Source organism: Euprymna scolopes, chromosome 17 (genome assembly GCF_053919585.1).
Source record: "Euprymna scolopes isolate OS-2025 chromosome 17, ASM5391958v1, whole genome shotgun sequence".
NCBI classification, from domain to species: Eukaryota; Metazoa; Mollusca; class Cephalopoda; order Sepiida; family Sepiolidae; genus Euprymna; species Euprymna scolopes.
In genome coordinates, this window is record NC_136498.1 from 80,064,460 (window position 1) to 80,086,910 (window position 22,451).

The 22,451-nt window shown below is 31.4% G+C and overlaps 1 protein-coding gene across 2 annotated transcripts in view; it reads left to right on the forward strand.

Moving 5' to 3' along the window:
- The window catches only part of LOC145296826 (tyrosine-protein kinase RYK-like), an 82,886-nt gene that overhangs the window by 6,807 nt on the left and 53,628 nt on the right, over nt 1-22,451 (forward strand). The window lies entirely within an intron of this gene.

The following is a 22,451-nucleotide window of genomic DNA, read 5'->3' on the forward strand; positions in this document are numbered from 1 at the left end:
GTCAACTCAAGAAGCTTAACTTTTTCTCCTTTGACCATTAACGATTACAGTGATCTCATTTTGGCCTACAATCTCCTTAATGATCATTATGATATACCTCGCGGCTATTATTCACCCCTGTATCAAAAAGGTTTTCACAGACACTACAAAAAAATTTCACTGCTGATTTCGATTGAACTGGAGGAGAGTTACTTTCTCAATCCCTGGACTTTGGAATAGTTGATTCGACTGCTCGAGTGTGGATGCCAAACAACAAAACAATTCAAGGTGAATTTGGAATACCATATCCTCTTCTGTGTAAAATTCTACCAACTTTTTCCTACATGACAACTGAAGTATACTTGTTTTGATTTTGGCCATAATATTGGATTATATGATAATTTTAGCCAATCCATGGCACTTGAGACTATAACTATATCTAGGTGATCATGTCTAACCCCTGTGAGTGCCAAAGCATTCATTTTCTTTGGGTCAAAAATAATTGAATCTGTTAAACAACTATTAATCACATTATTTTATTTATTTTTTTAAAAACAGTGAATTTTTAAATTAGTGACATTTTCAGTATGCTTGGGGGTATAAGCCAATTGTACTGAATCCCCTATATTTGAATTATGTAACTATTAATCCTAACTTTTGGATTTGGGATGACCACCAATTGTATTGTTAAACATTTATTAAAAAATGCTATTTTTACAAATTTGGAGAAAAGACATTTTTCATTTTCTTCTAAAGGATAAACCATAGTTTTCTTTGTCACTAGTAGTTGTTTCATGTGAATGAATTTGGCAGTGGAAACTTATCCTTTGCAGTACAAAATAAAAGTAACCATTTTTGTATACATCGCTCCGTGCATCCATCCACCTGAATTAATAAAAATATTTTGAACTAATCAAAGGTGTCTGTGAAATTGTTGAATTTGCTTTTTTGGTTCACCTCAAACACATACAAGGCCAGATTTTTCTTCAATTAAACAATTAAGGCCAAAAAATCTCTAAGACTGTGCTCGCATTTGTATGACATTTTGTTTCTTCCATCCTCTTACTTGCTAAATACAAATTTCAACTCAAATACACAATCGCAAATGCATGCTTACAAAAAGTTACGCGTTTAAATTTTCTACACTGTCATGTGCTGATTCATGCAGATTGAAATCAAATGCATTAACATATTCATTTTAACGCTTATAACTAAACTTTTTCACAATGAAAACTATATGCATCAAATATGTATAAATAACTTGCAATCAAATTTAATTTTTGCAATGAATGGAGAAGTTTTGATTACGATTTTTCTGACCTGTAGATAATTCACACTTCTTAAATTATCAACAGAAGGCTTCTCTATCTCAGCTAATGAACCTCTTTTTCTGCAATGATTCTCAAGCTATGAATATACATTGTTTTCTTATGTAAGCTTTCACATTCAAATATACAGTGTCCCAGAAGTTACACATCTATATCTTCATAAAAATACAAATAATATCTATTTTCTTGTTCATTAGCTTACCAGATGGACGATTCGAGTACACAACAGATTTGAAATGTTTCCAAAGAAAAGAAAGTGCAGATCTGATGATCGGAGTTACCACTCCATGGAGATCAGTGTATAATGTGCAGCTTCTGAGACACCCTGTATATAAAATATCACTTCTGTGAAATTGTGATTTATTAATCTGTGTTGATTTGTATACTATCTTGCCTCACTCTTGAACTGAAAATTGATTTTAACTTTTTGTTATTTTTGAGTATGAAGAATATGGGAGTCTAACCCAGTCAGTTATTTATGCTTATGGTTACAATTTCTTACAAAACTTTGAAAATCTAATCAATTTTAAGAAAATCTAAATTAATGGATAGTGATAAAAACAACAACAAAAAAAGACAAACGAAAATGATAAGTCCTTCCAGATTAACAATCAGGACCAAAAACCATAATTTAAGGTTTTTTCCCCTAGAACAAAAGAGTTTTGGGTTGTTGTTTTGTATGTTAGAAGTTTTTACTCGATTCTTATTACATCTTTACATGTTAACATATAAAGTTATCTTGTTGAATTTTCAAAGTCAAATCCAAGAAGCAATCTGTCGGATATCTTTGATTCAGCTTAGCCTATTTTCCCCCCCTTTACTATCTTATTGGCACAAAATATATTTGATTTAGCTTTAGGGTTTTCCAAAAAATCCTCTACTTGGTTAAGAAAAATGTTAAGTGAAGTCTCTTACTACCTATGTACATTTACTACTCCGGAACAAAGACATAACACAAGTGTAGTTTCTTCATCTTTTTTCATTATCTGTACACTTTTTAAGGAAACAATATAAATATGAAATATTACTCATTCACACACATGCTACAACAGATTACAATAATTGTCCTTAACATAAATCAATGGACAAATTGTTACCTATCTATCTCCTGTTCCAAAGGATTTTTTTTTTTTTTTTTTTTTTTTTTTAGAAGAGAAAAAAAAATTGGTAGTATTAAAATTGGTAGTTTATGATTTATCAAATGAGCTAAAAGTGTAAACTGTTCAGAGACTCAAATCTTCCTGACTTATTGACTTCTGTCTTCTCAATGGCAAAGGTAATCTTTTACTAGTGATTACTTCAGGTAATTTGGTTTTGTTTGGAATTGCTATTTTATGGAGTGCTCTTTCTGTTGGAATGTGTGTTAGTTTCTGGGTGTGATTCATGCACAGGGGTAGCTGTTTCAATTAAAGCTTAGTGGTAATTTCTTGTCAGGTTGGGTAGGGACGGTATCTTCCTTGTGTGGTGAGTGGGTCTCTAATTGGGCATCCAAACAGTATCACGGTTTGTGGATCAATGCTTTTTGTGTAAATTAGCATTGCCTTTGGAATCCATCTACATTTAGGAATCTGATAGAACTTGTTTGTTATCAGCATTCTTTTGACACAATTTCACTATGAGCTCTGCTGAGCTGCTCTTGTGTTTGGGTTCCAACTGAATTTAGTCTATGATGTACACTCCATCTTTTTAGGAATTCCTTTCTTTTATTTGCAGTGAATTGAGGGCTCTCATCTAAGGTCACTTCTGGTGTAATAAATATGGTGAATATTTCTGAGACATTTGATCAAGTTGATTGATGTTCCATTTTTCTCAATACTGTTGGCCAGTTGGAATATCTGTCGACAACAGATAATTTGTATTCATGTATTAGAAGTAGTCAGAACACCTTTACTGGAATGGATAATCTGATTAATCTAATGGTGGTTCCATTGCATTTGATTTTGCAATCCTATAAATCTTCACATTGATTTTTGTGTTTTTGTTATATCAATCAATATTTTAGATCAAAATATTGTAATTGTTGCCCTTTGGTTCATCATCACCATACCCTGATGTGTGACATGTAATGCCTTCTGTATTTGTTTGTGAAGCAAGCTTGGAATGATAATGCTCTGTCCTAAAATTACAACTCCGTCAACCACATATACAGTAGAACCCCAGGATACAGTAGCCCTAGGATTTTTTTCAGGTTATGACGTGGAATACAATGTTTTTCCGGTTCCTGGTTATGGTATTTGCCCTGCCTTAAGGTGTTATGTTATTTGATTATATACATGTGTATTATATACTGTATTGTCTTTTGTTACTAATTTTTAATTCCGTGTCCTAGGGTTCTACTGTATGTGATCAGCATATCTGTGATATGGTTTTATGGCTTTGACAAGATTTTCGTTCTTAGGCATGCCACTTTGAAGAATTAGTATTAGTTCTTCAAAAGATTAATTACTTTGTGAATAGGAATTTCTTCATCTTTAGGACTTCTTACATGGATGAGAAACTATGATTACTTTAGTTTTAAGGAAGCTTCCATCATAGCTATGTATGATAACTTCTCTAGAATAAAGATATGAAACAAGGATAGTTTCTTTATCTTTTATTCATCATCACTAAAGATGATGAAAGTAGGCGTCTCAAAGACAAGTAGGACACATACTACTCTTTACAACAGATTACAATGGTTGTCTCTACCCTGCACCAGTGGACAGATTGAGACCTATATACTTACTAAAACAAATAGAGAACTTATTGTGTGCGATTATATTAAGTTTTCTCTACTGAATTCTTAAAAGAAAATAATTTATGTAATTTCAACTATGCATTTTTATGTAAACAAGTTACTTTCCAATGTCAAATAAATACGAAAGAGTTTCTTTAATTCAAATGTAAGCATTTTATTTTTCATACTTTATTTTGAATGTAGATAATTTTTCTGCCAACCTTTTATTTCATAGATTGCTATAATTATAATAAAATCTAAATGTCTTATAAAATAAAAGAATATTTACTAGAGTGAATATTTATTATGATATAAGTTTAACCTTTTACATATTTTCTGACTTTTTTTTTTGTACAAATATCTATCTATTAATAACAATAGCATGTGTGTTATTTTGTGTGTCACACTTACATTTTTGTCTTCCGAGTGACTGTCATTGAATTGCTATGACATTCCATTTCCTGTAATAAATAATTTGACCAAGAATTCTTAATAAGTTTTCGTTTCGGTTTTGATGATAGCTGAAAGAACTCAAATTTTGTTTTCAAGCTGATGCACCCAAGTCACATGGATGTATATATTTTTATTTTTGAAATCACAACTTTATAATATATAAGAATCAATAGAAAATTGACTATGATTAAAATATATCTAAGTGTATTTTACAACTGGTCTATGCCGGGCGTCCATGCTAGCTTAGATAAATACTTTTGCAAGTTTAACAAAAGCGCTACAATAATATCCGGGCATATCCATTTATGCTGAACATCCCCAGAATGCCAACGTCAATATATTATATAGGAAAGAGTCCACTGTAGAATTTCCACAGATCGTGCTAGTCTGATATTGAAGTGAAAAAGATAAGTTTGTAAATATTTACCTGTCTAATCATTTATAAGATGAAGCTTGTTTAGGGCACGTCAATAGTAAATCTTAAACCTTTTCTTCAGAAACCTGATGGAATTAGTAGTTGTAAAAAGATTTTAATTTTAGTATGAAGTTTCAGTTGTTAAAGCAGCTTTTTACTTAATTGAAAGCCATTTTAAACACTACATCTTTTTCTATTTTATTCAAATATTAGTCTGAGTGCCTGGTGTTGCCCAAATGTTTGGAGGCGTGTGTTGAGCAAAAAATTAAAAAAAAAAAAAAAATGGTGGTAGGAAGGCAGGCTCGAACCCATACTGCAAAGGAGGAAAAGAACGTGAAAAAAAAAAAGTGACGTCTTGCTATTGTGTCCTTCGCCAAACTGAAGTGGTGAAGGTTTAAATTAAGGCTAGTCAATCAAAAAGAGAGGATGACTTTCAACAATATCGCCAAAAAGCGACCCCCCCTCCTTGTAGAAAAGTACCCAATTGAGGGTGAAGGAATTAATGTTTTTAGCCAATTTTTCGATATTTATCATCAAAGGATCGAGCTTCAAAATGATACCGATCTTGTGAAAATCCATCGTTTCTGTCGAAAGTTTTAGGCAGACAGACATACATACATACATACATACATACATACATACATACATTTAAACAGACAAATTTATATTATGGATGAAATTCAACATATTGATTGTTTTGATATCGTGATTCTTTTTTATATTTATATAAAATCTATTTATCTATAAAAGTGAGAGAATGTGTGAGGACACTTCTCAACCTATATACTCAACAGATTTTTATCTACAGGCTTGAAATTTGGTATATGATATTCGAACATGTGGTAAACTTTAGGCTGCTAGGGGTCAAAATTGAGAAAATTGGTAAATGGAGGTCATCAAATTTTTATCTGTTTGGTAACTGTCCCACAAATGCACATGCGTGAATGGTTCACTTGACAGATTCATTACGTTAAAAATAAGTGCAATTTTAAAACACTTTTTGAAGATCGTTTCAAGTCGGCCTAAGTGTTATCATGCTTAACTAGGCACCGCCAAAACTGGGGGGGCAGGTCAGTACTTTTTGACGGACCGTCTTTTTAAAAATCTACCAAAAATCAGGTAATTATCCGATCAATACGAAATTTTCAGCGATTATTAGGAGAAGAATGAACTTTATAACAGTGTACTTATTTTTCATAAACGATATTTATATATATATTTTTTTTTGCTTACAAACCCCCCCCTTGTTTTGAAGTGGGAACAAATATGCTTAAAATAATCATCTGAAACTGAAATCAACATATTGTGTTGTTGTAAGGGACAGAATTATAGATTCAAAAAAAAAAAAAAAAAAAAAATTGTTTGCATACCTTATTTTGACGTCTGAATATCAGAACTTCGATTGTGTTTAATTATCCCGCTTTTGAGTTTGAAGTGTGAAATTCGGTGAATATGTTAAGTAAAATAATTAATTTAAGTTAAGCAAAACAAAAAAAAAATTTTTTTAATATTTATACGAAAAAAGCTATTTTAAAATTTTTGATAAATAAATTAACAATTTTTTTTTAGCGAGCCGAATAATGCATGACCATTATTAAACAGGGCATGCTTTGAATAATCGATACCAAAAAAAAAAATTCGATAAATATTGTGCCCTTTGTGTTAAAAATAGCATCATTTTTTTCGATCCCGTTTGAAAACGTTTGCCGCCTTTCGACTACGGTGGACCAAACGCGCTGAAATAATTTTTTTTTTATTCAGCTTTAAATTGCCCCCCCCCCATTTTGGGGAGCCTGCCCCCCACACACATACACATTAAAAACCAAACGCATACAAATGGTCACCCATCTGGTACTGGCCAGCCTCAGCTTAATAATACATTGAAATTTTCGTCACTGAAAAATAAGTTTTTTTTGGCCTGTTTGGTCTTCCATAGTTTTCTCATCATCAAAAGAAAACGTAAACAGAGTCGATCTGAACTCTACGTAAACGCGAAATATTTGGTTACCTATATGAATAAGTGGAATTATTTGAAATTCAGGTACTTATATTATAATATTTTTGCATATTCTCTTAGAAAATCATCCTAAATCTTAGTTAGACAATAAATAAATTAATTAATTATTTCAAAAACCCTTTTTTTTAAATATTTAAGTACGTTTTTTGTGCAAGACAAAAAATGTCAATTGTTAACTTTTTGGGAAAATTTAACATTTAAAATTGAATTAAAAATAGTAGAAAAAGTTTTACATTATTCTGTTTTCTATATGATAAAATTCAGGGTTTTATCTTTCTGGAAAAAAAAAGTTACTCAGAAATAATGGATTTTAATAAATGTAATTTCGTTTTAAAAAACAACAACAACTTGATTTTGCGGCCATTTTTGGCGGTGCCTATGCTTAACTTACTGACTTTAGGTTTTGGTTTTAATTTCAGTTTTCTTTTTTTTTTAAGTGAACTGTTTAGAAAAAAAAACTAATACTCGCATGCACTTATCTCAAGTTTCTGTATGAATTAAAATATAATGTTTATGCGTATTTTACGACCAGGCAATGCCGGGTAGTATTCAATAAAAAATCGATCAATAGTAAAAAAAAAAAAAAATCTTACATGTTGAAACAAGAAATATCCACAAGAAGTCTTAGCTGCTGAGCTTTCTATGTTAGTGACAATAAAATCAAATTCTTTTTTATTATTCTAAACGAAGATCCTGCGGTCAGAATTAGAGAAAATTTATTGCTTTAAGAACCTGAGTAGAATCATTTTAGAATTTGAATTACTACCTCCACACTCGTTTTCATTAGTTCGAGTTTAAAACAAATTTATATTGAATTCAGAGATTTAAAAAAAACAAAAAATATGACCACTTAAAAATTAAAGCATTATGAAATATAATTTATGGTCTGACGTTTCTGAATTTTTGAGATGAGGATTAATTATTCATATTATTTGGATTCATCAGACTACTGTTCTCATCTTGAGTGGCATTTTCACAACGTTTCAGTAACCTCCGACCTTCTTCAGGTATATCTTGTCAAACTTGGGAATGTTTCTGTCAAACTCGGGAATTTGGATGGAATTTCAAGCGGAACCCTTTTACTTCACGGGGTAACATGCTCTTGTTCTGTCAGCCATGACTGGATAGAGATCCTAAATAAATTGCATGGAACCTTCAACCTTCAAGAGAATAACACTTTTACAATTGATTTTTCCAAGTACTCTAACCATTGTGCCATGGGTCTTTGTGGACGATTCTGGTACGAATTTTAGGAGCCTTAAACCTATTTTATTTCTATTTGTAAATATCACTATTTATTACTATATATATATATATATATATATATATATATATGTTTATAATTAGTGGTTCCCATATTATATTAAATTCTATACTAGGTCTACTTAGGTTATTCCCTAGCATATGTGCTGTTTCTTTGAGTTGTCTTACTCTCCACCGTTCTTCCCTGTCTATGATTTTTACTTTGTCCCCTAATGGTAGATGTTTCCCTTTTCCTTCCAGATATGGTCAGCTAGACCTCACTTTTCAATCTCTCCATGTACTATGGCTTTTCGATGTTCTTCTAACTGAACTTTTAGTGGACGACACATCTCACCATTGTATAGTTTTCCACATTTACATGGGATTTCATATACACGGTCCTTAGTCATGATTTTTTTTCTATAGGGGGCTTGACTCTCACAAGCTGTTTCTGGAGAGTTGAATCACTCCTGAATACTGTCCTGATGTCATATGGATTGTATATCCGTTGAAGTTTTTCAGACAAGCCCTTTATATATGGTATAAAAACTGTGGTGAGTTTCTGAGTGATGTCCTTTTTGTGTTTGGTCCAGATTTCTTGGAGCTGATGTCATGCTCTCTGGATAATTGTTTCGGTGGAGGGTTTCTCATAAACTGTCCATCTCCTCTTGATATACATTGCTGTTACTACATATTGTTTTTGATCGGTGTTGCAGGCAATGGACGCTTTCTTCACATTGTATGGATGGTGGGAATTGAAGTTTAGATACTGTCCATAACATTCAGTTTAACATCTATTTTACATGTGTTGGACACACATGTAAAATAGATGTTAACTGAATATTATGATGATGTTGATTACTAGTGGAGTATATTTTTTTTTTTTTTTTTTTTTTTTTTTTTTTTTTAGACCATTGTTGAATGATTTTAAATTTCAAGTCTAGTGTTTAAGTTACCACAGTCTGTTCTTAACGCATACCCAACAGTGAGAAGTATCAAAATCATTCACAAAAATTTTTTTAATACCCATGTTAGCTCAGAATTTATTGAATTATCTCATTACGAGAATGTGTTTTCCGTACTAGAAGTTAAAACTCATTCTGCCCATGTGTGAGAAATTTCAGGTTGTTTTTCTAGTGCATCCTTCAAACCAAACAAACGTTTTATTCAGCTCTTCTTAGGAGCATACCTTTTCAAACACTACCCAGCTTTACCTTTAGGTTATATCTTCTGAAGCAATCAGATTTTCAGAAACACATCTACTTCACTGCTCATGCATAGTTTTCTTTCTCCAACCCTTTAATATCTTATTTTTCATTGTGATTTGGACCATCATGTATTCCTTCTTTACTAGTTATATTTATTCTCCCTTTTGTAAATTATACTATATATATACCGCCTTACATGTTTTGTATCCATTTTTATGCTTGTTTTCGGCAAACTATTTATCTCCAAATGGATATGTCTATGTAAATCCAATGCTTTCGTTATCTTTTCATCTTTCTTTAGACACTTGTGTGATTCATAATAACACAAAAATGCAAAATGGCAACCTTGTTGTGTGCAGGAAAGATATCCCAGAACTCGTGTGTCGCTAAATCATAAAGTATTTGTTGCTTTTCACACATGTATTTTTTGTGAGAAGAAGGAAAAAAAGCACATGAAATATTTTTGCTGAATTTTTTTTATATCTGTCCTGCCTTGGTAGTTCAAAACCAGCATCAAAACCTAGTAGATGATGCTCTTTATTCTTCCCTGCAACCTTTTCCTCACAGAAGAGTTGCAAGCCTGTCTCTGCTCTATCATTATTTTCATTGCAAGTGCTCGTCTGAGCTTCAATCTATTGTCCCCCTTTGCCAAACTTTCACAAAAACACTTGTCTATCTACAACCACTATCGATTTCTCTCGCTCTCTATCTGTGCCTAAATCTAAACGCAGATTTCACGAACAAAGCTTCTTTTCATGAACTACTCGCCCGGGGAACTCTGTTTCGCTGGCTTGCTTTTCATCTGACTACAATATGGTCGTTTTCAAGTTCAATGTGAACAAGTTTTTGTTGCGCAGTTCCCTTAAATAATCAAAGTATACCCAAAGTTCCACCACTAATGATCATTGTGCTGTTGTCTCAGTGACTACCTTACACTCATTAACCCTTATCCTTGAGTGACTTTCAGGCCTTGGTAAATGGTGACTGATGTAAAAAAAAAAAAAAAAAAAAAAAAAAAAAAGAATTAACAATAAGAACAGTTGAGAAATGTTCAAAGGTCTTGATGAAGCGTGTTGGAGTAGATATAGTGAGACTGACAAGCTGTTGTATTTAGAAGTTAGTTCATGATTAATTTTTTTTATTAATAACATAGATTGTTGTGGCAAATTAGGATTTTACTGGATCTGACTGGGGATATCGCATGAACAAGTGCCTAACTCCAGGAGTTGACTATATAATGAAGAAATTTCAGGAGTTTAATTTTTCGGAGTTAAAATTTACTACTTCTTGAAAAATGAGCATGGTCACGTGGTTACCTACTTCAGTGCATGAGAACCTAATTTTTGAGAGCATGATGTATTTTTATATTCATATACTCTTTAAACTATAATTCAGCAAAAGAATTTTTAAAACAAATGGTCATATATGAGGTTCTTCTGCATTGAAGTAGGTGACTATATGGCCATGTCAGTTTTTGGGGACTAATAAATTTTGACTCTGGATAGTTAAACGTTTCAAATTTCTTCAATATGTAATATTTCAGGTCTTTTAGAGACAACTGACAAAAAGCTTGAATTTTAGCTTTTCATTTCATGTGTTCTAAATTGCTGAAAGTGTGTTTCCAATGGGTTTTGTAAACCCCTAAAAATTGTTTAGAAAATTTTTTCTTGAGTAAATTTGTTGAATTTTTTATGTAAGAGATTCAATGCAAGTATTTAATATATTGCATTTCTGAGATGCTGCTAGTGAAAAATAGCTTCAAATTCTGGAAAATGTCTGAAAAATGACCAAGTCCCCTTTTTTTTCTTTTTTTTCTTTTTTTTTTTTTCAAAATTTAAAATCCCATAAATATTGAATCACTCGAGTCAAATAGCTTACATTTTCGATAAACGTTCATTTTGAACAACTACTAATGATTAACAAAACATATTTAAAAATCTAACACTTTGACCTTCTCTGAGTGGATCATACCTGGATGGAATACCCTGATTGAGTATTTTGATCCAATCAGCATTAAACATTTCAATTAAGTAAAGAGAAGCGTTTCAGAGATAATTTCTCTAGCTCTGCCATTATCACTACGGCTGAGCATTTCACAATGTCACTTGAGTTATTACCAAACAGGGATAACATTTTAAGTACAGAGAAGGGGTGTCATAAAGTCTAACCGAGCCCATTTATAGAAGCACATTCTTTTTTTATCTTGAAAATTGCTTTGTATCATATTTACAGGTGTGTGAGGAGGAGTGGGGGGAGGGGCAATATTCTTCTCCTCTTTGCTAAGGAACTAGAACAAAACCTGCTTGCCTTAATATTGATTGATCGTTTGTTTGCACTTGCTGGATTCAAGATAAAGGTCAATATTGCTAATTTGAAAGTAAGGATGGACACAAGAGATAGAACGGTCTCTTGTGGGTCACAGAAAAACAGTCTACAGGCTGGATGTGGCCATCAGTCGTTTGTGTGTGACCTCTGATGTAGGTTAGCTGCATGTTCAAAAAAATCTTTTAATGAAAATGTGACATTTGTAAAGAATGTGTGTGAGTGTTTTTTATTTTATTTTTTTTTTTTTTTAATAGACATGTCCAATTATCTCTATCAGGGAGGTGACTTCTCTGCTTTTTGTTGAAATCAGCTTTTTCTATTTAAAAAAAAAAAATCACTCCAGCCTTACGTACTTATATATATATATTTTTTTTTTTTTTAACTATTTGGCTAGATTTTCTTTCTTTTTATTTCTTCTCTTTTACTTTATCTTTCTTTCTCTTTTTGTCTTGTCCTTTTCTCTATGACAGTTCTCTCTGAAAATGTTAATTTTGCAGTGAAGGCTAAGACTTCAAACTATTCATGATGGGGGTAGAGGAACGAGATGACATTTTCTTTAAATTAAAGAATGACTTCCTGTTTCTTTCGTCCCAACATATTCACTCGATGTCTTTTAATTTTCATTTTCTTGTTTACCAAGATTGATATTTTGCTAATTAAATATTATATTGATATTTTACTAATTCATTTTTAAATTATTTTAAATATGTTCTTACTACTTACCATTAGCATGTCATCATTTAAGTTGTTTTTAGTTGCTAATCTTTGGGCTCCCTCGCACATGTATATTGAGGGAGGATTCATATGAATTTCAGCTTTTTTTTTTTTCATTGGTTTGTCACTCTTCAATTTAAAAAAATATTTTCATTTTTAAATATTCAAAATAAATGTGTCATTCAAGGATCTCTAATCTCAGAACGAGGCTTGATTTGTCACGCTTAAGTTTGAAACAGCTTTTGTATTACATAATGTGCACACATGAACACATCTTAAAAACAAAAACGTTTTGGCCAGTGAAGGTTACATGGATAGAAATGAATGAGAATGATCCAGTAATGTAATGTGAGTCTTGGCAACAGACTTAGATCTGATAATTTCAGAGGAAGAATAACTCTAGCCGTATAGGGAGTGCATGCAGAACAGGAGACTTTGATGGTATGACCACATTGAAAGAATGGATGAGAGTTCTTGGCTTAGTAGATGTGAAAGAAGGATAGGTTAGTTTGGAAGTTACGGGCAAAAACGGTCTGACAAAAATAGGAGGACCTAGTTTTGAAAGTCGATTTATCATAATTTCTTTTGTAGGTTTCCGACTACTTTTTGATTGTATTTGAAAGATTAAGGACTAAACTTGATTTCCAAAAGGAAAAAAATATTTGTACATGTGAAAAAAAAAAGTTATGAAAAATGTTTTCACGGTCATCTAAATTTTGAAGTTAAATAAATTCATTGTAAAAATCATTTAAAAGATAAATATTAGTTTTCTGGGTCTATTTCAAAGATAATTAATAAAGTAAAGTCCTAATATATTGAGTAAAATAAAAAAGAAAAACACCTTGTTTGTACAAAATATAAATTAATTAGCCCAAAACAGTGATTCTGTCGTTCACAAAACGCAACAAATTAAAATTTTGTAAACACGGAATATACAAAGGCCCAAAATTTCAGGCAGTTGAAAGACTGTGAAAATGGCGTCATGTAATTAAAAGGGAGGAAGGGGTGTGATACTTTTTTTTTTTTTTTTTTTTCCAGCTGTGCATCCGTACATTCCTATTCTGAACATTTGTATAAATTCTTCCATTTTTTAAATTTATTTTTCTATGTTCCTGTTTTTAAATTAATTTTTTTTTTTAATTCTTGTTCAATATTATATAAAAAATATGTTATACCAAAAGTTTTACATTCCTGCAAGCAAGGAAATTATTAAAATGTTGCATATAAAAATTATGCAAAACCTGTAATTAAAAAAGAAAAAAAAGAAATATTTTTTGCAATTATATTTTTTTTGTGTGAAAATATTAAATGAATAATGCTTAATTCAATGGTAATATCGGTAGTTCGAGAAATTCATTTTTCTTTGAGTTATATTGAATTCATTAATATGGATTTAAGGGGCTTTTTTCATAATGTTCCCATAAAACTTATTTTATTTTTATTGTTATAAACAAAGCAAAAATAAATTCTTGCGTTTTTTATTTACTACTGAAAACCATAACTTTAGTAAAGGTATTTTTGTTTAAACAAAATAATACATTTCCACTAAGATTTAAATAAAAATAATTAGTTCATTATATTCCACGATCATTTTTTTTGATAAATACTGAAAATTTTATTAAAATCGGTTAATTTCCTGATTTTTAGTGATTTTTGGTGATTTTTTTTATTTTTATTTTTATTTTTTTTTTTTAAAGTAAAGGGAGGGGTCAAAATGTTTATACATTTTGAGCATCGGCATTCATTTTGCCCGTACCTATCTAATGCATACCAACGGACATTAAACTGTGTATGATAATGATGATTCTAATAAACTTTTACGAAAGTAAACATGCTCCAAAAGATGCAACTGACATCATTAGGCTTGTTTGGAAATACCAGTTGAACATGGAATTGTTAAAAAAAAAAAAAAAATTCATGATCCTGCTGCAATCCAACCATAATCTTGAAGATCATTTCATCAGTATGGGATTCACATTCCCTGAGGTCCTGGATATGACCTTAAACTATATCCGATGGTGAGGGCCCCAGCTTGCAGGCCTTAGGGAGTGTGGAGCCACCCTTTAATTGCCATTGCTCCCAGGTCCACTCTGATCCGGAGTGGTAGCACCTGTTAGGGTCCCAACTATGGGTTAAATAGAATACGACTTAAAAACAAATATACTATGTTAAAAAAATCGTTCTTCAAAATCACCAGATTCGGCATTAAATAACCTGAAAAGGGTTGATATGCCGTAATACAAAACAACCAACCAACCAACATTCCCTGAACCATAACCTCCTAGATTTTTATTTGTAGAATTATCTCAAATCATCATCATAATTGTATCGTATGAATCTAAAACTCCATTGTTAGCCTCCCCAAACTTTTTCTTATCAGAATTCTTTAAGACATTGGGTACTTTCGCGAGAGACCATGCAAAGGTTGCCAACATCCCTAAGTGAAAGTGATTTTTGGAGAACGAACTGGATTCAAACTTGGAACATCCAGATAGTCGGTCCATATCAAAATAATTTCCAGATTATTCCTAAACTGAAGATGACTATTACAGCCTAAATTAGGACAATGTCAAGAGAGAAGTATGTCATTTTTATTGTTATGTCATTGCAGGTCGTATCGATATATTTGTGAACAGATTGTTTGACATCCATGACTGGAATTGGTGGACAAGTCAAACATAGACTGCAGTTTATTTGGATCAGATATGGTTGGAGTGCAGAAAGAATTCTTTTTCTAAATTTTATTAACGATTCTCGGTGGTATTTTATTTAGGGATCACCTTGTAACAAAGAATTATGACAGTATGAAAGTTGCTATTCGACCTTATGTTTTGTATAACATTTCTGGAAAACTCTTAACATTTATACTTCATATGTAATTCGTAAACTTTGAATTGTTGAAAAATTATATCGTTATTACTATTGAAGATTTGTTTGTTGTAAACCGAAACTACCTTATTACTTTTATTTATTATACTATTTTCAAATTCTCAATGCAGGAAAGTAGTGTGTCTATTTTGTTGTCATGAACCCACTCTACCAGGCATTACATCCTTCTCCATAGGGGGAGGAACTTATATATAATATGTGTTCGCTCATCATGATACTATTCTGCTAGACTCTTATTTTGGAGGCAGTGTAGTGTACTATTTGTTCTCTTGCCATAAGACCATTATGTCCTTGAGGAAGAGGATAGCATACGCCAGCAAGAAATTTTTATAGGCTACTGTTTGCTAGCAAATTCAACACTTAATATATGTACTAGCAAAGATATGCTAGTTTTGTTAAAGAAAGAAGCCATCATAATTTGGATGAATAGGAAAAAGTGTGTATTCGAAATATTCATTAAATGCTTTCCAGATGTGGATGAATATTCAGGTCATAGAATGATTTTTTTTTTTTATCCTCAAATTGTCTTTTATTGCAGTTAGTTTCTTTCGTGTATTTAAAAAAAAATACTTTTATGAAAAACTATAATGTATCTTGTTTCTTTATTTAGTTATTTTGTCTCTTCACATGCACTTTGTTTTATAAAACTGTGTTTATGATAAACAGAGGTTATTATCACTTAATATATATAACTCATTAGCAGGCGACCCTGACGTTTTTCAGGAATGTACTCCTGCTTCTAGCCCTGTACTCTATTTTTACATTTCAATAATTTTCAAGTTTTAAATAAAGTAAAATATTTTGTTATTTATGGATGAATGACCTGAACGAAAACGACAATATTTATTGTGAAACACCATAATACAAAACTAATACCAGCATTTTTTCTTTTAGTTTTAACCACTAATAATATTTTAAAATGCTCAACTTAATACAATGTTATCCTGAGACACTAATTTTGGCACTGCGGAATTTAAATTGTTAAAGTCTTATTTTGGAACAGTGTGAAAACCTCTCAGCATGTAACTTCACATGCCCCTTTGAAATTCTTTTCTCGAGCTGTTTTATTCCTTTGCTTTTTAACCTGTTGATGATTCCACAAAGAACTGAAAACGTTTGTGATACATATGGGACATATATTAATTTTTTTTTTTTTTTTTTTGATGCTTAACACAAAAAGGTCATTAGAAAAATTGAAAAATAGAAGCGGTATATTTAAGTTAAAGATTTGTTATTTTTAACAATGTTTGCTTAAATGATAAATATTTATAAAACTCTATCTAATATAGAGCACTTTTGAAAAAATACTGGTTTTAAAATCATTTTATTTATATATTTGAACTTTTTAACTAATGTAGTTATTAAAAGTGTTGGAACGATAAATCGGAAATCAGAAAAATTTATGCCTAGTTTCTGATGCCAAAACGATTCCTTTGTCTTTTTTATTTGATTTTGTTTCAAACAAAACCTTTCACTGCTGGTGGTAAAATAAATATTTATTGATTTTTAACTACCAATAAATCTAAAATCTATAAATCACCCACCACAAGGGTATTTTTATGCTTGAGAAAATGTCTGCATATTTAACCATGTATTTTTTACGGTAATCGGGAATAAATAACAACTTTATAGTTGAATATTTAGAGATTTATAAAGAAAGCACTTGTATATTTACAATCACTACTAACAATTCCTCCCACTCTCTATCTGTGCCTAAATCTAAACGTAAATTTTATGTACAGAGCTCCTTTCTTAGAACTGCTCGCCTGGAGAATTCTCTCCCACTAGCCTGCTTTCCAGCTGACTGCAATATAGTCGTCTTCAAGTGTTCAAATATTATGATTTATTAGAAATAGAAAATTATTATTAAAAAATATTTGTGTATTTATTTGTCCACTGGACTAATATTATTTGTTATACAATAAATGTGAATTCAAACGGCTACCATATTAAGTTTTAGGTTATGCATGAATAATGATAATGAATAAATAACATCCGTTTTGGGTTCCCATATTTTTAAGATTAAAGGCGTTGGTGGTGAAAATATAGAAGCTTGGTTTTGGATGCATTAAAATTAACCAACCATCGTTTGCCCTATTACACCCTATGCTGAAAATTAGAAGAGAAAGACTCAGATCTTGGTCATTGCTGACCTTTGAAGTGTTGCTATAGATGGTAGTGTCATCTGTGTATATGCTGATGAATGAGCTTAGAATGTGATTTGGGAGATCATTGATAAAGATAAGGAAGAGAGTTGAGCCCAGGATGTATCCTTAAGGCATACCAGCATTGATACGTTGAGCTTCAGACTTCTGCCCATCAGTGACTCTTTGTATAAACCTATCAGAGAGAAAGGATTTGCTGGTTGAGAATATTTCCAGATTCCATAGCTGGAAATCTTAAGTAGACCTTAATACCAAATCCTATCAAATATGTCAAGAGCTATAGCTCTAAAGAGGAATCACCCATCAATAGGTTCACAAATCCTATGTGAAATTACAGTCAGTACATCAGCTGTAGATCTCATAGGATGGAAACCATATTTCTTGTCACTGAGTAGATTGTTTTTGCTGAGGTGGTTGGCAATTTCTCTATTTAACATCGATTCAAGCACTTACCCATGACACACAGAAGACTAATTGGTCTGTACTGAGATCCAGAAGACCGATCTTTTTTTTTAAATATTGGCCAGACTAGTGAATTTTTTCCAAGGTGTTCGGAAGCATTTCTCTTGAACAACTTTGTAAGAATGGGTGCTAGTTCCGGTTTCAGCTTTTTGAATACTATGAGTGAAATATTGTCAGGACCATTTGCCTTGCTAGCATCAAGGTGCTTTATGAGTGTGGCAACATCATGAACATGTATGTGAATATCGCTCAAATTATTTTAGGTTTTGGAAGGAAATTTGGGAAGTAGGTTGCCTTGATCGCATAGGGTTGAGTTAACTTGAATTCGTAAATAGAAAATGGAAATGAATTCAATATTATCATGTTTTGTAAAAAAAAAAAAAATAACGTTAGTTCTCCATGGTATATAACATAATCGATTGATTTGCAAAGAAGAGAAGAAAAACAATTTTTTTCATAAATAATTAAATTAAAAAAAACAAACTTTAAATGATTTAAATTCAATAATTCGAAATAAGTTTTAAACATGGAATTTGAAGTATAGTTTTACAATTAAAAAAAAAAAATTTAATACCATATAAAAATAAATGACTATTGCTATCTGTAAAATATCGAAATCAACAATTTAAAAATATATTATTGTAAAAATATAATTTGACATCGGTGCCTTCGGTTTTTAGCGGCTTTTTAACCCTAAAAATATGGGAATTCATAATGGATAAGTTAGCATAACCTAAAACTTAATATGGCAGCCATTTGAATTCACATACAGCTAAAAATATTAGCCCAGCGGATAAATAAATACGTAAATATTTTTTAATAATAATTTTGTATTTTTAATAAATTATAATATTTGTGTGGATATCAAAATATAATAAAATAAAAAAAATAGCAAGACACATATCTTCCATTATTCATATTTAGCGCTTTTGACCATCCATCAAATTTGCACACAAAATGATGACGTCGCTTATTTCGCACAAAGAAATGGAGCACCCTAAAGTTCCCACCGTTTTTAAATTAAAATTGAAAAGATTTAATAAAAAAAAAATTACCTAATTAATCAATAATGTATCCTCTCGTGTCCCTGCAGTTGTACAGAGCGCGTAAGCGCACGGTGGAAAATATCAACAGCAGCTGTAAGATAGCTCGCTTGCGAGGATATTAGCAGCAGTAACCAAAGGGTAACTAATATTCAAATTAGGAAATGTGCACTAGCTGGCGTCTGAAGAAAAAGAAAAAAGGACACCGTGTTTGGGGGGGGGGGAAACAAAGTCGACGTCGAACAATATGGACGTGTAAAGTGAAGGCGAGAATGGGCTGGCTGTGGCCAGCAGACCGTCGGAAGAATGAGAAATGCATGTCAGGTGAGATGTGGCAGCGAGAGACTTTTAAGTGGTGTCGAGATGGGAGAGTAACGGTAATAAATCTTTTCTTAATAACAAAAAAAAAAAAAAAAAAAAAAAAAAAAAAAAAAAAAAACTGCTGACCCGGATTTTCATTTATTTACTTTTGTGTCATAGTTAAACAAACTTTCAATACTTAGTTTGTCGAAAACAGAACAAAATAAAAGCTAAAGAAGGAAGTGTCGAAACTGTTCATTTATTCTTAAGTTATTTCGTTTTAATGATCTGAAAATAAACAGAAATAATAATGATGATGATGATAATAATAATAATAATAATTTGAAAATGTTTTTCGAAAAATACATTTCAAACTTTTTAAATTTAAATTTACCTCCCCCCCCCCCCTAAAAAAAAAAAACCCTGCAGGAGAACTTAGTTTCCAACCCAACATTTCATACCCAAGCAACGTTGGGTAAACTTGCTAGTTTTTACATAAATGAATAAATAATAATAATAATAAAAACAACTTACTAATGACTAAATACATTCTTGGAATTCTTCATTTCACAAACTGATAAGTCACACTTCATTACGTAAGTTAAAATATCAGGTTCAGGGGATGTTGTTCATATATAAATATATTCATGAAATGGGTATACATTTTATGTAAAAGCCACCCCACCCTTCATCCATTGCTGCTTTCAGCCGTGATGGATTTTGTTTATTCCATGTGAGCTAATTTCTAAGGCATTTTACACCAGCGTGATGACCTAGTTCTTCATTTCACATCATTAGTAGCTCAACTCAGCTTACCGACCAACAACTCGCCTTAGATACGAGTTATGCTTCTTTTTGACTTAATATTTATATTATCCAATAGCAGCAGCATTTCTGCTGTGATATACCATAAACTGCTGATATCCCTACCACACAGTACCATGTTGTAAGCTGGAGTTTTATTATTTGGATAAAATATTATTTTGATTATATAAGAAACTCCAACTGCATGTTGTAGTTCTACTTTTAAATCATTTAAAAAAAATCAAATTTTATTAAAATAAATTGGCAGACTATTTTTTTATAATAAAAATCACAATATATTTTGTTTTTGATTATTTAAAAAATTTTAATTTTAAAAATTCAAATATATATATATATATATATATATATATATATATATATTCTTTTTTTTCTATTAAAAATGAGTTTTATAATTTTTGAATTGTAACGAGGGTTGCAAAATCAGAAATTAAAAGTTTCGACTTTGACTTCTTATTTTAAAATCTTCTAATATCCAAGTTGTCTGAGTCTTCAGATTTAAAAAATATTCAACTGCTAGTATTCTAGTCGGACTTTAACTTATCCCCCCCCCCTCACTTTGCCACCTTGATCATAACTACTGAAATTTCTTGTTTTTACTTGTAGATAGAATTTATAAGTTTTATACATGAAAATAAATGACGAGTATTTTTTATGCTAAACTTTTTTAGCCCGTTAAAAACAGGCAAAAGATATAGATTTAGAATTGGATGATTCATGCTAAATTGATGGTTGAATATGCTTAAATTTTTTTTTTTTTTTTTTTTTTTTTTTTTTTTTTTGCATAAAATCTTTAATGGATCCTTAACTGTGCATAAAACTGATGCCATAATGCTTCGTTCATTGCACCTTATAACAAAAGTTCATACAAAATTTCAGCCAGATCGGCTCGGTAGTTAGAGAAAAAAAAGAACTGATAGACAGACTGAGAATTATAATATAGATACTTGAATAAATAAATTTTCAAGAATTTCTTTTCTATTTAGATTCAGATCATATAATATTTGGATTATTCAAATTACTGTTTTTATCTTGAATGTTATTCTCACGTGTTGGCTGATGTAACCTCCGACCTTTTTCTGGTACATCTTGTCGAACTCTGAATTTTTAACAGAAACCTTTATTTAATCCACGCGAGTAGATTGTTCTCACTCAGTTGGCCATGATCAGGTAGAATTAAGTAATTTACAATTATATTCTTAGGATTGAACCTTCAACCTCCAGGTGTCTCCCTTAGAACTTACTATTGCTTAGCCCCATGGGTATTAGCAGGGAATTGTAGTATGATTGTTTGGAGCTTTAAACAAATTCTTATTTAAACTTTATAATTATTACTACTTACTAGCGAGACCTGTGGAAATTTGACAACGGACTCATTCATATGTAATATGTTGATGTTGGCATTCTGTGAATGTTCAGCATAAATGTAGACGCCTTGATATTGTTGTAGCGCTTTCGTTAAAACCGCAAAAGTATTTATCTAAACTAGCAGGGACGCCCAGCATAACCCGGTTGTAAAATACACTTAAATATATTTTAATTTATGCAGATTCTGTATATATTATAGTCAATTTTCTATCGATTCTTATATATTACGAAGTTGTGATTTGAAAAAAAATAATATATATATATATATATATATATCCATATAACTTGGGTGCATCAGCTTGAACCGAAACCAAAACATGAAATATATATATATATATATATATATATATATATATATATATATATATGCTAACATTTCAGCCCGACGTTGCCCGGGTATTTGGAGGTGTGTGTCGAGCACAAAAAAAAAAAGTAAAACGGGTAGTAGGAAGGCAGGCTCGAACCCGTACTGCAAAGGAGGAAAAGAACGGAGGAAAAAACCTGACGTTTTTGATGTTACGACCACCGCCAAACTGGAAGTGACGTACGTTTTAATTAAGGCTAGACAATCGAAAGGAGAGGATGACTTTCAAAAATATCGGCGAAAAAAGCGACCTCCCCCCCCCCCCGGTAGAAAAGTGCTCAGTTGAGGGTGAAGAAATTAATGTTTTTAGCCAACTTTTCGATATTTGTCATCTGAAAGGTTGAACTTCCAAACGATACTGATCTTGTAAAAATCCGTTGCCTCTGTCGAAGGTCTTAGGCAGACATGCAAACATACATACATACATACATTTATATATTGGTAACTAAAAATTTTCGACCTAAACCGATTAAAAGGCTTACCCTATCTCTGAATACCCTTTATGTAAAATTTCAAATGTTTAGACCAGAAATTGTCGGAGTAATTTGGTAGAGACCGCAGAGGTAAAATTTTTTAAAACTTTGACCCCTATTATGACCCCTTAAGATTTATTGTGTTGGGCTCAAATCAAGTTAAGTTAG